At 40.4% G+C, this 17,419-nt stretch overlaps 1 protein-coding gene across 2 annotated transcripts in view; it reads right to left on the minus strand.

Annotated features, from left to right (window-relative positions):
* LOC146136109 (cGMP-inhibited 3',5'-cyclic phosphodiesterase 3A-like) overlaps positions 1 to 17,419 on the minus strand; it is a 48,656-nt gene that overhangs the window by 21,963 nt on the left and 9,274 nt on the right. The gene's annotated exons all lie outside the window — the stretch shown is intronic.

The following is a 17,419-nucleotide window of genomic DNA, read 5'->3' on the forward strand; positions in this document are numbered from 1 at the left end:
AACATCAAAGCACGGGTTTCTGTATTGTCGGGCGCTACTGAGGCGACCAGGACAACGTCCAACCGTGCAGCCGAACAACTAGTTGCGGGCGGCCGACCCGTTGGCATTTCAAACTTGCAGGACGAACGGGAAATCCCCTCGAGATTATATAAGCGACGATTGCGAGGGAAAGTCGCGACAGTAGGCGAAATGGCAAAAACCACAAAAAAGACACGACGGCTGTATGACAGCTGCTTAAAGTGGTACAGCAAATTAGTAAATTTTACATAATTAAAGAGTGTTGCGATCGCCTATATTATGGCAACAGTAAAAAAGTAATGTGGTCAGAAAATGGAAGGCGCCCCGACTTGGCATTTCTCATTTATAATGTTTGTCCAAACCTGGCTGTATGCCCTTAACAGAGTAAAGCAATTTTGTCAGACCCTCCACCCTAATGTACGCCCATCGAACCATAACCAGAGCCAGTGAGAAGTTTGGTGTCAAATTTCAGCCACCTCTGTGAGGTCACAAATGACGCACAACCACACACCTTTATCGACGTCACAGACGCACTTAATGTGACGCAACAATAACCGCAAGGATATGCTTTGCTGCCCCTGGCCTGTTTCGACATACTTGCGTACTTTGTATCACGCTGTGACCAAACGACTAATAGCTTAAAGTATTATTGGCTTAAAGGGAGGCTTGGAACTGGCGTGACTTTAAATAAAGGGATATACTGGCTTGGCGCATCCATCAACGTTTCAACGCTAACCACATGTAGATTTGCATTCAAGATCGCGGTCAAACTTTCCAAATTGAGAAACAATACGCAACATTTCGCAGTAACTTTCGGCGCTTTGCTGTTATTACAAGCAACACGACAACGGATCACTGCAATGCAATGTAATGTAGATGTTTATCTTTAAACAGAAGTGAAAAGATGTTCGTGGAATTGGTTCGACCATATCAATCATTGAGAAAACGTTGAAGATAACATTAGTTTCCCGACAAATGGCCTTCATAAAAACATTTAAAATGGAAATAAAGAAAATAAGAGAAAAGAGATTGGTGGATATGCGAGCGTTGTTTTTACATGTGGTGATAGGTTGTTGCAAGTTGTAACATTCAGATTCCGCGAAAAAGCAGGCTCAGGTGAAGTAATCACCTGTAGATATTTTTCGTGTTTATCCAAAGACAAACAAATTGCTCGTTTCGTTTCGCTCAATTGCTGAGATTGAGATGAATGTTCTCATTACGTATAGAACAGACACAAACCGCCTTTAACTACCTTTAGGATTGCATAATAAGAGGTTACGTTCCGAGAGTTATGAAAGGTTTAAATTCGCTTACATTTCGTTTTTTATGGTGCTTGGTAGTTGTCTCGATAAATACGAGGCGAGTAACATTTGTTTTAATATTTTCTCAAATTTGCATTTAAATGTACTTTCCGGCTTTTGCAAAATCGTTCGTTGGTAGATCGAAACAAAAACGATTTCACCTTTTCTTCTACCCTTAAATAGAAGCAACTAACACGTCACCAATATATGTCGTGTGTAGATTTACATCTACCACCCGTTTCGCTAGTCAGTGGCGGGCATTACATGAAAAATGTCAAACAACAAAAATGCCAGCAGTGAACGCTTCAGAGGCACTGCAAAATAAAACAAAAACACAAAATTGTTTGTTATTGCAGCACTTGACATTCCCGGCTTTTCATCCGTCATTCCCATACAAGGTCTGAAAACATTTTTTTGGTCCTGCAAATATGCACAGTCACAAAAACAAACGACGATAATTAGGCCGTGGCGGGCGCCGTCCGAGAATCACCAACTACGACAATGCATAAATAGGACAACATATATCTGGAACAATATAATGGGCCCCTAACGGTAAATATTACAAAAAACGTTAAAAACGTAACAGTTTCTATTGAAGGTTATTTTTTGTTTTTTAACCTAAGCTTTAGCCTGAATTCGCACTGGATTACAATTCCTTCATTTTAAAAGTAAAATCACGCGTCATCGTGCCGTTATATCATCCCTTCTAAATGGACACACACTTCTGGCCTCATAAGGCAGAACTTCTGCGCAAGGGCAGTGACGCAAGAGCGGCGGCGCTCGGCTCCGCGGTGCGTTCCCGGCTTGAACTATGTGATAAAAGCGCGCACTCACCTAATAGACCGCAGGTCGGCCTCAAAACACGCCACTAATGGAAGCAGAGTTAAAAGCCCGGGCCCTGGGGCACCGAGCGCCACAGCATTGAGTCGCTCGTTGGCTCTTCAAGCTGCACTTGTGCGTTTTGGCTTCACAATGAGTCGATGGCATTTCGGCGAGCAACAAAACCGGGACAAGCTCTTTCGAAGATGACCGGGCCACAGAGTTTTTACGTTAAAATTCTAGCACGCCCAATTATTTGGAAAGATTGCAAAATGTTGGCTCAAATTTTATCTATCCAGCGATTTTTTCAACTTATTTGCATAATTTATGGCTTATGGTCCAACAACTTAATAGGACATAGTTCTATTAATAACGGGCGAACGTCACAGAAGTCCGAGACAATCAATTAGATGACTTCTAAGAAAAACAAAACAAAACCATTTTGAATTATTTGCGCCTTTTACAGCGTTACAGCGCGACATACAATGCGTAATGAAGTTAATGCGAATAAATACCGCTAGTTTTTTTTATCAAATGCGAAAAAAAACAGGAACAAAAAGAGGGGCCGGTTTTGATCGAAAGGCATAAACACGTGGTAAAAACACCGTCGTTCGGATTTCGGTGTATGACGTCAAGCGAAAGACAATGATCAATATTGCGTTGAAATATTGTGACACGATTCTACGGGCCAGGTTGTGTCTGCATCGAAGGTGCTCATTAATTATGCAGTGTGCTTGCATACGATCCACTGTGAAACTGCGCCTGATTACAAGGCGGTCTGATGCGGCTAAAAAAACAACTGAATTCGTTCCCACGTTTAACGATATTCTGTAGCTTAAATTAGTAGGGCGTTTGTTGTATGTTTAATTAAGACGATCACATGATGTGATGTCCGTATCGTTAATATGGTTTGATTTTCTTCCAATACGAAGACGCATTGTTTTAAAGTGATTGTATAAAATAAAAACGAGAAAACTAAGATCAATATTTAAGATTGCGTTGATGTATGTATCCAATATTCGCTAATATATATCCATTTACACCACAACTACAAGTCGTTATACAGAATGCTACATCAAAAGACAAATCGTCTAGGAATAGCTTTTGGTGGATTTGCCATGTCCACGGTCGAACAACTAAAGTACTCCCGAAAGACAACTAAAAACATACCTCGTAAAAATACTTATGTGCTAACTTCATTCACAGTACACTCCTCAACTGTTTATAAGGCGACAGCAAAGTGTTAGATCTTAAACCTAACTAACAACAGACTGACCACAAGCTTGGATATAACTCTTTTCTAGTAGAAAACAACTAAAACAAGCCTTAAAACACACCATCTTAACGATTTTAAAACTCGAGCAGGACACAGCAACCTAGTAAGAGCTTCGGGTGGTTTTGCCCTGTCCACAGTCAAACAACCAAAATACATCTGTAAGACAACTGAAAACATACATCTGACAACTTTATTTACAGTACACTCCTTAACTTTTTTTAAAAGGCGACAATATAGTGTCACATCTTAAACCAAACTAAAAACAGGCTGACCACTTGTCAAGCTTGGATATGCTTCTTTTATATGCTTTCCGAGGCGCATTCTTACGTATTTTCGGAGCGCATTCTCGTAGAAAACAACTACAGTAAGCTTAAAAAACACAGCATCTTAACGAATTTAAAACTCAAGCAAGACACAGCAACTGATTTGGTGCGTCTCGGGATGCTCAGCGCTACAGACTACAGACTAAGAAAAACATGACATGGACTAGTCCCAACCGTAGCCCCAATTGGCAGGTTCGCGCCCACATTAAACTAGTAATTAAAAGCGAGCTTACAGGAGTAAACGGTCCCGCCATTGCGTGCGTTATGAGCCAGTTCAAACACACGTCCAATGATAATTGCCAGGCTGCGTTCCATACCTCGCTAACGGGCGTTTATCCAATCATTTGATGCCGTTTAACGAGCGAGTTAGGACTTGGAAGCGGAAAGGGACGACACATTAACGCAAGCCGCGATAATGTAAACAACTTTATTTTGGGACAAAACGGTACTATGGAATTCTCCTTTAGGCAACCTTTATCCAATAGAGAAATAATACAGTGAAATCAACGAATGGTAAGCGAGAACTAAAACAAGATTTAGCGACTGGTTGACCGAGGATAGCAGTCGCCTTCGTAGGTTGTCAACGAAAGAAAGATGAAAACAAATACTTCTTGCTGTTTCCGACAACAAAATAGATACCGTTAGCACTATTAAATATCGTTCGTTTCGAATATTTATAAAAAGTACATCAAACATATCCATTACGTACCGGAAAAAGTAAGGTATTATATAAAAGTCTAAGTCTAGCATAATTTTATCTTCGACGTTTGACAAACAGGTGCGGGTGATGAAAATTCAGATTTTTTAATTTTGATTGGAAAACTTGAACAAAAATCAGAAACACTTTTTAAAAAAAACCCGGATAATTCTGTTGGCGACAATGTACGGCAGGCTTTTTTTCGTTACATGAATGTTTAATTCCCTGTCACGGGGGTTGTGAGTCAAAGCGAACTGGAAAAATTAATGAAGTTTCCAAACATAGTCATTTCATTCTTGCGTATAAACGTGAACATAGAGATGGAAGAGTTGGCGGCGGCTCAAGTCTGCGACTAAGGTCAACGGAGTACAATTTGCGCAGCGCAACATATTTTATTCGTGCTGCATTTTACGTAGTTTGCAAAACCAACAGCGTCGCTTTAGGGTTTCAGACTAGGTAGTTGAGGCATAAAGGTCAGTGCTGTTGCGCAACGTAATTTTTAACTAAATAAGATATGATGTATATTCAATTTTCAAATTAAATTTCTTAAATCGATTTCGGCTTTTCGGTAATATTACGACGCGCCGTCGGGCATACACGCTCGAAAACAATCAGTTTACTGCATCGATCTCTATTCAGGAGGGACACGGCACGGTTCACATATTTCAAATCATGGTTTAGGGAAGAGCTCATACATTCGGTTTGCTGTATGAATGCTAAGCTTCCTTTTTACCAATTATGTACATTTAGACACTGTAAGCCACAGCTAATCGCTTATTAGAATTCCGCAAGGGCTTTACGGGGTCGATCAAAACATATGCAAGCGGATATTTGGATAAACAATTTTGTATATTAACTGTTACAAACGGCCTGCAGTAAAGCATAAGAACGGCTTGAACATAAACTATGTTAACCTGTTCTGCTACAGGGAAATAAACTTACGGTTCTGTACAATCCGGCAATTTAGCCATAGTTTGCTTTATTTGTAGCTAATCATTTCAGCAATGCCATGTTTATGACCCAACGCTACTACTCCACCCTTTGTTTAATCACCATTGACGAACCTAATGACGCAATTGTTACTAACTCACTGAGTCAGTCACTTTCCACACTGTAAAAATAATCCGAGTTCAATCAAATACAATGAAGAAAACTCAAATACTTTGGCGATATGTTGCTTAGCAAGATATTAGTTAGTTTTCTAAATAACATTACCTTTGATCACTGTTAGAACAATTGAAATAAAAATTTCTGTTTTAAACGATGCTGATTATTATTATATGTAACGTGCTTGAAGTATCGAGTTGCCAACTCTTTAACTTTAACTGTCCCATAAACAAGTGCGTATCCTGACTAAAAGTGAGTCAACGGAAAAGACCAAGCACAACAAATCGTGTAATATAAGGCCAATGTTTACGGTCGGGAAATTACATTTGACAGAAGTTTGGCGTTTCGTTGTCGCAATTTGTGATGTAGAAGTGAATATTTACATTTCTTGCATCATAAAACCGCCAGCGTTTATTCCTTCCGATATGGCGGTCTTTTTTTTTATCAAACGCGACAAATTATCAAAAGGACGCCTAAATTCCACTCGTTTCGCACGCACGCAAATAATGTTAACACAAGCGTCGGTTGGTCCTTTGACCAGGATATTAGAGTAAAACTATTTTAATCAGAGAGGTAAATGCGGCGCAAGTGGCATCAGTCAGCACACAGACACACGTCACATACGTTGGTTGCATTTAATTTAGACGTGACGTAAATAGGCTGTGACCGGACACAACCCCGGATATGTCATTTTTCAGTTACAGTGCGTTTACATGACCGCTTTCAAAATGAGTTCGTTCTTTTTTGCCTTTGTTTCAGGGAACGTTAACGAGGCGAAAAATCGGCTGCGCATTAAGCATTCGAAATTTACGCGCGCCAAATATATAGATCGACTAAATATGAACGACTGTTTTCAATAGGAAGCGCATACAAAAGACTACAATCGACCAATGTCATTGTGACGACATATAAGGACAACAATTAACGCACGATCGTCCTGCAAATCGCGATCAATTTGCATACAGCCAAATACGAGGGATGGGGGTAGACCTTTTACCAAAGAAATTTGAATGTGATTTAATACCAGTATATCATTGCGTAACGGTAAGTGAACGTCAGAGAAGAAAATCATATATTTATAAGTATTGGCGGGACAATAGACATTTGCATAGCCATTTGCTACGCCATTGAGTGATAGTTTCCTGTTTCTAATGCGACCCTCGCGTGTATTTTAGTGGTTTCTAAATGGCATGTGGCGTTTATTGAGGAATATAAAAACTATATACCAACGAACTATAATGGTATGCCAATGCAGCTTAGTAATATATGCTATACTATAAAATGTGAGACTTACACAAATTAATTATTGCCAGTTGCCACCTCTAATGACTACAATTTTTCCTAAAAACATGGAAAATAGCGACGTTGATAATAGTGAGTTTTTTTCTAAGTGTCAACCGAAGAGGAGATGTGGACATTTTTCTTATCGTCGTTAACGGCAAGAATTCCACATATTTAAAGGCGAACACCAAGCAATATTGCGATGCGGAGTTACACAAACGCTTTAAACATAAATGTTTACATGCCTAAATTTGTGGAATTCTAAGATACGCTCAAAAACATTATATTAGTGCGCCTAGTGCAGGGATGGCGAACCTTTTCATCGTGCGGGTCACAAACACGACCTTGATCCTTACAAAATGCACAAGTGGGTCATATATTTATTTATATGTTAATTTTAAGCGAAACTTTGCTGATGCGTCGTTTTAATTGTTATTGTGCCAATTAAAGGTTTTTGGATAATTTCCAAATTCTGATTCCCACAAATGTTAAGAAGCTAAATAGTTAACAAATGGGGGATCATTTCGTGACCCGCGGGACAGTGGTTCGCCATCCCTGGCCTAGTGTAACCAATACGACGTAAAGTCACAGCGGAAAAAATATGTTAATCAATATTAAAAGGTAAAGTTAAAAACGAAAAAGGCAAAATAAACAAATGCATATAGTTGTAATGACGTCCAAGCCAATGACGTTTTGTAATATTATATCACGACTACTTAAATTCATCTGCATGTATTTGAAATATAAAGCTAAGTACCTAACATAAATAACACATTAGTCTGCTTTTAGGTTCAACAGCGACGAGTCCTAATGGGGAACTTAATCTACTTTTAAGGTTGGGAAGCAACACAAAACGATATCAGGTGATCGAAAATGGGTTCGCAACAAAATGATAAACTTCAGTCCAATACACACTTTTTCATGCAAAGTTAATTATAACCTTGTTAGTGTTTTCAGCAAAGCAATTAGTTGCTGTACTAGTTGACCCGTTGAAAATCAATGAAATAAATTAAAAGTTTGGTTAAGCGCGCGATAATGGTATTCCCAAAAGGTGAATCGACGCGACGTTTACATTGTTTAACCTAATGACTTTAAAGCAATTTAGTCGGCGTGGCTTGGCGCATCGACATCTGTCGCTAGCGCGGCGACAGGGTTAAGCACTTGCCCGAAACCAATCGACGAGGAAAGATGTCGTACCTGAGTAAGCGAGTAAGCGCCTCTAGGTCGTATCTTGCCGCAAGTCCGGACATTGTTGTCTTGCCGGCACGCCATTGGTCGGCCTTGCATGCTTGACCGCGCGTCAAAAGTAAACACAGAAGCCGCCTGGGCAATCGATATTTATTTTCTGGCCAAGCACTTCTATGCCGGCTTGTCAGCCACGTACACTAGCAGAGTGCGACAGACTGACGCCGAATTTCGAGCCTTGCGTATACGAGAACATTACATAAAAAAAATTGCTCGTATCTTGCAGAGGGTGTAGAACACATTAAAACGCGAGTGGAACCAAAAATGTTATCCAAATAGTCCCTAAAATGCAACGTTTTATAAAAAAAAATATATACAAGGTTAAATTAGACGTGCAGTTTATTCTTCATTATCGAAACAAAAGCTACACAAATAAAAATATACACACACAATCCAATACCAACAGCGAACCTCAAGCGTTGCGAGCTGCTGCAATATTTTGCAACTCAGCGGGGAAATATTTCCGAGGGGTTTATGAGAAGAGTGTTTCCGCGAAAATCTTGATTATCTGCGACGAGTTCGCGGCGCGCGCAAGAAGAGATAAGCTGTATCAACAGATATCACTCGGCATACCGGGGGTCCGTGGCCTCACACTTCGCAAAAGGCCAACAACAACTAGACAAATTGTACGTAGGCTTTTGACATGGCGGCAAGACTAATATTTTGAAAAGCGCTTGATGCGACAAACAGCCAGGTGGTCAATGGCCACTCGTATAGTAAGAGTGCAAAACCAGGTCGAATGCAAAACGGCCTTAAAAAAAAGTTTTTTAACTGCATTTGAAAAGCGCTGATGCTTCACCAGACGAACTGTATTTTTACTATTTTTCTGCCAAACTTTAAACGTGCGGCCTATTTAAAAACTACGTTTTCGATCCGACTAAGGCGCCATATTGTTTAAAAACAACTTGGTCTATTGTTTAAAATCAACTTGGTCTAAAATCCAAAAATCTAAGTTCGTACCGGCATTTTGCTGAATATGGCTTAATTACAACGTAAGTCACAGACTGACAACGCAGAACAAAAGGAGCCACCAGACTCGTCTGAACTATAAATCAGTTTATTTTACCGGCCTTTTTTGCGCACATCAAAGAGAACAGCGAACGGGCGTTTTTCTACCCTCGCTGATATAATTAATTTAGAGCCTTGGGCGCGTGGAATGAAAATCTTGTTTGCCCATCAACCACCAATAATCCATTTTATCGATCTCAGTTTGACAATTAATGGTAACAACAACAAAAATAAAAAAAAATGTTTAAAAACAGCCGCACAGCGATCTCTGCCTGCCTATCTTCATTTGTGTTATTTTACACTTATCAACAAACAAAAACAACAACAAAAATGCTACGCATGCAACTTTCTTATGAAAGATAAGAACTGATTGTTGTTAACAAATATTATGGAACTAAAATCAATTAAATTTCAACGATTTTATTATTTATCTTCTCTCATTACAATCCCAAACCACAAAAATGCCAGATATGCAACTTGGCAAAAGCATCTTTTATCAAGAAAAAAACATTCCTTTTCTCGTGTTTGGCCAAATCGTTTCTTCAAAGTAGTGAAAGGGGCTTACTCTTTAACTGCCACATCTGAACCTGTCAAACAGACCATCCACTCCGAAGCGTCAGAAAATCGACGACACGCATATGTACGCCAGTGCCGCTGCGACATTACGAACTAAATGCCAACGTCGTTAAACTTCGGGGTAAAAGTCGACTCGATTTTACAACGCCGCGAATCAATAGCGGGAAAAGAAGTGACGGCAGAGCGGCGAAACAATCGTACGCCATCACGCAGGTTGTTTAAACAAAGGGGAAAAGCCTGGGCGAGTGCCGGCGCATCTACAGGCTGACAAGGGGGTGGCGAGGCCGTTAATTTTACATTCGGGGGCCCCCTGCATCGCGGCACACTGACACAAGCGGACGTCAGAAGGAAGTGCGCAAACACGTCAATTCTAGCCGACCGCTTTACAACCGAGCCTTGTGTATTCTTTCGACTGTAATGATTAGCAAATCAAACAAGATACGTTGAAGTGGCGGTATTAAACGGACGCTCGGTTGGTTAGCTTTAAAAGCGAGCTCTTCTGCCATGTGACCCTGCACTTTTCAGCGCAAAAATATCGTGTAAACAAATTTAGCCAAGAAAAACTTATAAGAACGTAGCAGGACATAGACTCGCAGTACCTGGAAGTCAGTTTTAACCTTTTAAATCATAAACTAAGATTTGAAGGCGATATAACTTGCAATACCTCCTTAAAAAACGTTTGTTTAAACTATAGACAGCCACAAGGTCCAAAGGCAAATCGGGCAAATATTCGATAAGTAGTCACAGGTACATACAAGGGATAGGTAATACATCGTACGGCATTGGTAAAGCTTTTGCTTGATTTCAAATAGTCGCTTGGGTTAGCTACTTAAAACCCACTCTTGGAAAGCCACGTAAGTCGATTTAAATGCGCGCTGTTCACACTGCCTATAACTGAGAATAGTTAAATATCTACGTAAACCGCAAGAGCGGGTGAATAGGCACCTATGCCACGCTGCCTGGGGATCCAGCGTAATTCCTGCTGGCCCTTTAGGTAAATCCCCCTGACAACCGGACGAACATAGAGATAAATAAAGTCTGTTTCATGCGAAGTACTTTAGAGCGGTAGCGGAATAAAGCAACAAAATCATCTCGAATTCAAAACAAAAATATAAAATTACATTTAAAAGAAAGAACTGTCTCGAAATCCCACTGTTGTGTCGACGATTGATCTGTTTCCATAGGCGTTAAATTGTAGTTAAACAGTACGACCATTTTTGAAAATTATTGCGTTGCTTTCATTCTACCTATAGCAATTTTCTTGAATCTTGATGAGGCACACATTGAAAAAGCGCTTAGAAAGAGCCAGCTTTCGGTTAGATGCGTGTTTGCATTTAGGACAGTACCAGAAATTAAGAGAATCACGCAACACAACACTGGGTGTTTGCGCGGGGCAAATACTCGCCGGGGGGGAGTTTACCGCCGCGACATTTCTGCAAACAGGCGACGCTTAAAATTGAATTTATCCGCAAAGCTGTGCATCAGCGCGCGGCGAAAGTACGCACGTACGAAGGAATGCGCACGCGCAGATTCGTTCCGAGTTATTGAACAGCGCGCGGCGACATCACGGACGCAATTGTTACGCTTCCCCGTATGACGTAGACACCCTACTTGGCCCAACCTGAAAAGTTACACATTGCGTCTTCTTGAGCACATGCTTTTTCCCACCGTTTCTGCGCGAACAAAGGGTCGCCTTAACACAAACTTGTGGCATGCAAATCTGCGGCGCGTAGAATGTTTGAGCACATTGGGTCACGCGTTTTCGAAATTCGATTTCGAAAAAAAGGCCTAGATTAGTTTGTAGAGGTTAACGCTAACTTGTGATGACTCTTTGTTCGCGGTACCGCTATTGTTAAGAAACATTAGTGGGGAGAAAAGGTAGTTGCGCCGACCGTATGGATTCCTTTGCCCCCAGTTACTTATCGTATTTTTTGTGCGTTTTTAAGACTATCCCATTAAAAACCCTTTCGTATCTTTCAATTTTCTGCCGCAGATTAAAAACATTTAGAAATTGTGAAACCATCAGTTAAAAAACGAACTGGTAATACAGTAGTAAACAGAATCTGAACGTGAGCGACCCAGAAGCTTGGCACGGCCTGTAGCCACAACAAGAGCTCAAGCAATATGACACGCCCTGACCCAACAGATGCAGCAATTTGACACGCCCTGCCCCCGGGTGTGATGTATGCTTTACCACCACACGCCATTGTTTAAACACACAACTGTGACAAGCGCAATTGATTGCACGCACACTCGAGCCGGCAAGTATGATCAATCGCTGGATCACCTCGGCGAACCGGTGACGTCAATGCGACGTCACAAGCGTTAAAAATCAACGAGAAAGTGAGATTAATCCTCGAGCGGCAAGCACGGCGAAATTTTGCGCGGCTTAATTGGATTACGGAATGTTGGTATCCGTCTGTCTGTTCGTGTGTCCGTTCGCTGTCGCGGCGATAAATTAATTTTTATCGCGCACCAATGTCGGTAGTCGGGTCATAACACACGAGGCAGAAATGTTGTGAGTCAAAACTCTACGAGACTTAAAAAATGCGATAGCAAAACCTTGCAAAATGACTTCAATTTGGTATTACTTATACCAAAAACATTTTGGCATTAAATATAACGAACAAAATTTATTTTCGTGACCAAGAAACGCTCTGAGAGAAGTGAACGATTGCTAAACTTATTTTTGTATTTCAATAGTCCTACTTAGGTTACAGAGATAATTTTAAACAAAACCCCACATTTCTCGGTTTTGTAAACTAATGGCGTGATGGTTTTCCCGGTGCTGCGTGTTTTAATTAAAACTACTTATCGTGTACACAGAAATAAGTGGCGACTTAAAATTTGGGGCAGGACAATATTATAGAAAGTTTCAAGATTTTTACAAATCACCTCATGTTTAACTGTTTCAAAGTGTTTTTTTTTTTGTAACAGATATCTCCGTTTGTGACCTCAATGACGAATAAAGGCCACCGCAAACTTAGACAACCCATGTTTCGTTTAGTCAAAGGCAAGATTATCGTAATCTGGAATTTGGACCCGCGCTCAACGTACAGGCAGCCCACAATGCGCAGGAAAAAGTTTAAGGCGGTTACGGCAGTAAACTACATGTTTAATTTCATGGCGGTTGGAGAGAAAATACGCGCGCCCCGGTCATTTCCGTGAGTTTTGAGGCCTTGCTCGCTGGTTGTCTCTTGTTATTAGCCGGCCAATGCCGCGGGCCTAACGCCTCGGCCACTGTATTCTTCTCGAAGCTATAAACACCTGCGGGCAACTTCGCGTTGTTGCTCGATTGTCGATAATTAACTTTAGCCGCTCGATTGTTTTCGATTTTTTTTGGCGCAAATCATTTTGAGGCACTGCTTAACAAATGGTCAACCTATAGCCACAATGGTCGTAATAACTGGAATTTTTCATATACATATAAATATATATATTTCTAATTGATGGCACGAATATTAAATAGACAAACCCTGGGTGAGATAATGAAGAAAAAACTTATTTAACGTTAAATAAAGTCAACGTTTAGGAACTATAAAAACAAATTAGCATAGACCGAAAAGAAGTTATCTCTCGACTAATCATCATAACAGCTTGATGATTAGGAGGTATGTAATGGACAACAAGACTACCAAGACAAAATGCATCCGTTTTAAATTGCAAAAAACAGGCTTTTTTACGGGCGCTATTGTTGGAACGGAGCTAATCCTTCCACGGAGCAATATCGTCAGATAAGCTCGGGCAAGTAAGGAGAGGTAGGGCAAATGCGCATGATAAACACTCCGGTGTCCAGCTAGGCTTGTTATGGGACGCGCGATATTGAAGAGAAATCGTGACCTGTCGCACGCCCAGCGAGGATCTCCCACTTTTGCAGGTAAAGAGCGGCATCACTCAATTCATCAAGAGATAGATCTGATAGCTTATCGGGATTCCGGAGGCCTCTGGTTTGCAAGGCAGCGGGCACATTTCGAATTTGGGCGCAGAGCCTATCGATAATATAGCTGTACAAGGAAAAATACTATATTTTTACGGGCAAATAATTTTTTATTCTATCTATTCTACACTATTTCTTAGTTTTGACGTATATGTCTATCGATAATAGCTATACAAGGAAAAATACTATATTTCCAGGAGCAATTGTTTTTCTGTAACGCCTCCAAAAAAAAAACGTTCGACATTAAACATTCAACCGCATAACTGTTCTAAACGATTTCTGTCATTTGACGCATACACATGAACCAGTAAATATTCAGAATACCATTATTGTAGTAAGTTGCAACCCTAACATTTTAGAAACCAAAGCTCGGGTGAAAGACGCTTTCACTATAAAATCTGAAGTAAGAGATAGTCAAAATAAATGGCGTCGTTTTTCTGCAAATGTCCTTCTCGGCGTGAAGCGCGCACTAGATCTTAAAAACGAAATGCAGATCCTTCCTGCCTAATTTGTTTGAGTCAGGTGAAAACCAAAGTTGTTTAATTTTAAGTGTCCATCTTTTCGTTTACAAATTTACCTGTAAAAGTTAAACCAGCAAAAGCAAGTGGGAATTGAAGAAATAGGGAGTAATTTGCGAAAGATACTACAAAACAAAAAGGCCGGTTTATTGTACGACCATCAAAATGAATTTTCTTTTTTGTAAACTAAAGGCGTGATTGATTCACTTTAGTATGACTTACACCAAAAAAATTTTGGCATTAAATAATAACGAACAAAATTTATTTTCGTGACCAAGAAACGCTCTGAGAGAAGTGAACGATTGCTAAACTTTTTTTGTGTTTCAATAGTCCTACTTAGGTTACAGAGATAATTTTGAACAAAACCCCACATTTCTCGGTTTTGTGAGCAAAAGGCGATTGTTTTCCCGGTGCTGTGTGTTTTTATTAAAACTACACTTAGAAGGGGGCCTCGTTATCGTGTATAACTACTTAATGTTTTTTGGGTAAATAGATCACATAGATAAATAGGTACACACTTTAGGATTTTTGGCAGGAAAATAATGTAGAAAGTTTTAAGACATCTACATATCACCTCATGTCTAATTGTTTCATAATGAACAAAATGCCAGCTTTGGTTTTAGACATCTTTGAGCCAAACGAATATATACCATAAATTGCTATTTCATTTTCACATCAGCCTTTCCTCCAAACACAAAAACCCAAACAACTCTTACATAAAACTACATGATATCAAAATTATTATGCTTTGTCCTTCTGACTATAACAAAGACTTCAATTAAACTATGACAAAGACTTCAATTAAACGCTTTAAACTAAATTTAAACTGAAAATACAGAAAAAAAAAGAATTTAACATTCTTTTGAAAACATGTTTTTATCATATCCGAATTTTGTAAACTCGGTAATAAAACACGAAATCAGGTTTCGTCTTTGATTTCATTGGCATCGATAAAAACAACTAGTACACTTCTGCGACTCTAGCCTCGCAAAAACGCATGCCAAGGCGGCCGAACGAAACTAAGCGGTATTGTTGCTTGCAGTCAGGCTTTATATAATATGCTCCCAATGCATGGCCAAACTGGCGTTGAAGTGATGCCGTGATAGGTGAGAGAGTCTATTTCTCCGTGTGCAGGCCACAAGTCGGAGTAATGGCCGACCGAGTAAGTTATCTCCCTTGCGCGGTGATCTAGCGACATCTCCGCCTTACTATACGCGGTCCGCAGTATGAAACAGCACTCGTATCTACCACGACAGGTATTTGCGGCCCGGAGAAGCTAGGATCAAAATGGACGCATTCCTTAGATGTATGCAAGGGAGAACGCAGCGAAGTTCCAAATATAGCCGATTTTTCTTTAGTGGCAGTAAGATGGCCGATATGAAGAGGTATGATACGCACTTACTTACTCGAGTGTTACGTACCTACTTACTCACGTATCTAGGCTAAAGAGAAAGTTCAGATAGGAGGAATCAGCAAAGCGTCTCACACGTCTTGTACCATGTTTTGTTTTTGGAAGAAAAGCGTTGGCGTTAAGCCACAGCGCGGATCAGTTTGAGTTAGTAACATCTATATGTCTAACGTACAAAACTATATAAAGAGCGCGTTCATTGATTCCGCTGTCCTTGGAGCGGAGGTCACGCATGTTTACAGCGGTAAGATCGAATTTTACTCAGCATACAATGCTGTTGCTGCGTGGAAGGACTAAACACGGAGACGCATTTTACGTGGCTACACACGCGACATGAGCGAAAGAAAAACTAGAGTAAAACATCCAACTTTAAATTTGTTTTTGGAGGCCTAATTGGTTTAACCTTATGTTTCTTTCGAAAGCAAATTGAAACACGGCGCCGCAGCAACACAGATCAAAGCCGCTTTTCAGTTAAGAGTATAAGCGCGCATAGAACACAGCGCATGGGACTGTTATTTACAGTTGCACTCGCATTTCCTCTTGCCTAATGCCGGGCATCCGCCGAAGCCAGCGGTGAGCGCCAGGATTTCCCTTGCACTGGTAACGGGCGGCAGACGGTCAACAAACGCCGATACACAGGCAGAGCAAACACGAAAGCGACAATGCGATGCCATCTGGTTGAATATCGAAGGCTTTTTTCGTTGGGTGTAAAACAAAAATTCGACGCCAGCCGCGAACAAGGCTGTTGTTATTGGGCTTCTCTGCGGAAACCTCGCTCACTTTTTGCGCCGCAGCAGCTGGGTTATTCGTTATAGCGGCAGGGTTAAGTCAAAGTCACGCAAGCTGTGCTGCTGGAAACTTTTTAAATCTTTACGCACTGTAAACGTCGAAATGGATTAGACTAGAGCCCTGGTATAAAGTAAAAGCAAAGACATTCTATGGGATATTTTTACCTAAACATAACTATTATCGATAAAAAATACCTGCTGTTTTTAAGATGCGATTGCTAACATAAATAATGGTTAACAGAAGCCATTGGCAATAATTCTTTCTGATAGTGCCACAAAGTAAAGCTCTTTAGACATCGATTGACTATATAAAGCTTTATATTAAATTTTATAAAATCTGCCACTGAATAATAGCAACTTTTTAAACGCAATCTAAACTTGTCAAAGAAAAACAAAAACTGCCTTAACTTAACAACGCTCAGGCATCCTTCTCAACAAGAAACCTGAAAAGACCAAAGAATTTCTGCACCAAGCAAAAGCAGGCGCCTTGAAACGGCCAGCGAAAAATGCACGACATTTCTTCTTCAGGTGAAAAAGCTGTGCGGCCAAAACTGCGCGAGAAAGGAAAAAGCAAGATAAGGCCGCCTTATGAGCGTGGCTTTTAAAAGGCTGACTGGCGTGTAGGCCGCAAATTGCCTCAAGCGTCTCTAATTTATCACGTTAAGCTACGCTCAAGATGACAGCGGCACTCGCGCCACAGGGCGTTATTTTAGTGTAAATATATAAAGGCAACAGAGGAATGGTACAAATGGCCAATAGGCCGGATAAATACTTTGCGCACAGTGCGGCACTTGTAACCGTCGTAAAATGTGCACCACGGCGGATCGATATTCAGCCGAAGATGCGAAATAGCAAACAGCAATTATCGCGATGATCGTAGAAACCCTGTTTGAAAAACAGGCCACACGAACTCGCCGCGAAATGGGGTAAACGTCAAAGGGCAAAAGCGATGGATGACTATGTAAAAAATGAAGTGTGTCTATGCAGCCTATATTGCCAGTTTTAAAGTTTCGTTCGTCTTAATAAACATTTAGGGTTTCAAATTATTACAAATAATTTTTAGTTATTTTGACAATCGAAGGTTTGAAAAGATTTTTGCGCAAACTATACAAGATTT

The sequence above is a fragment of the Ascidiella aspersa genome, chromosome 8, assembly GCF_963924565.1.
Source record: "Ascidiella aspersa chromosome 8, kaAscAspe10.2, whole genome shotgun sequence".
Taxonomy (NCBI): Eukaryota; Metazoa; Chordata; class Ascidiacea; order Phlebobranchia; family Ascidiidae; genus Ascidiella; species Ascidiella aspersa.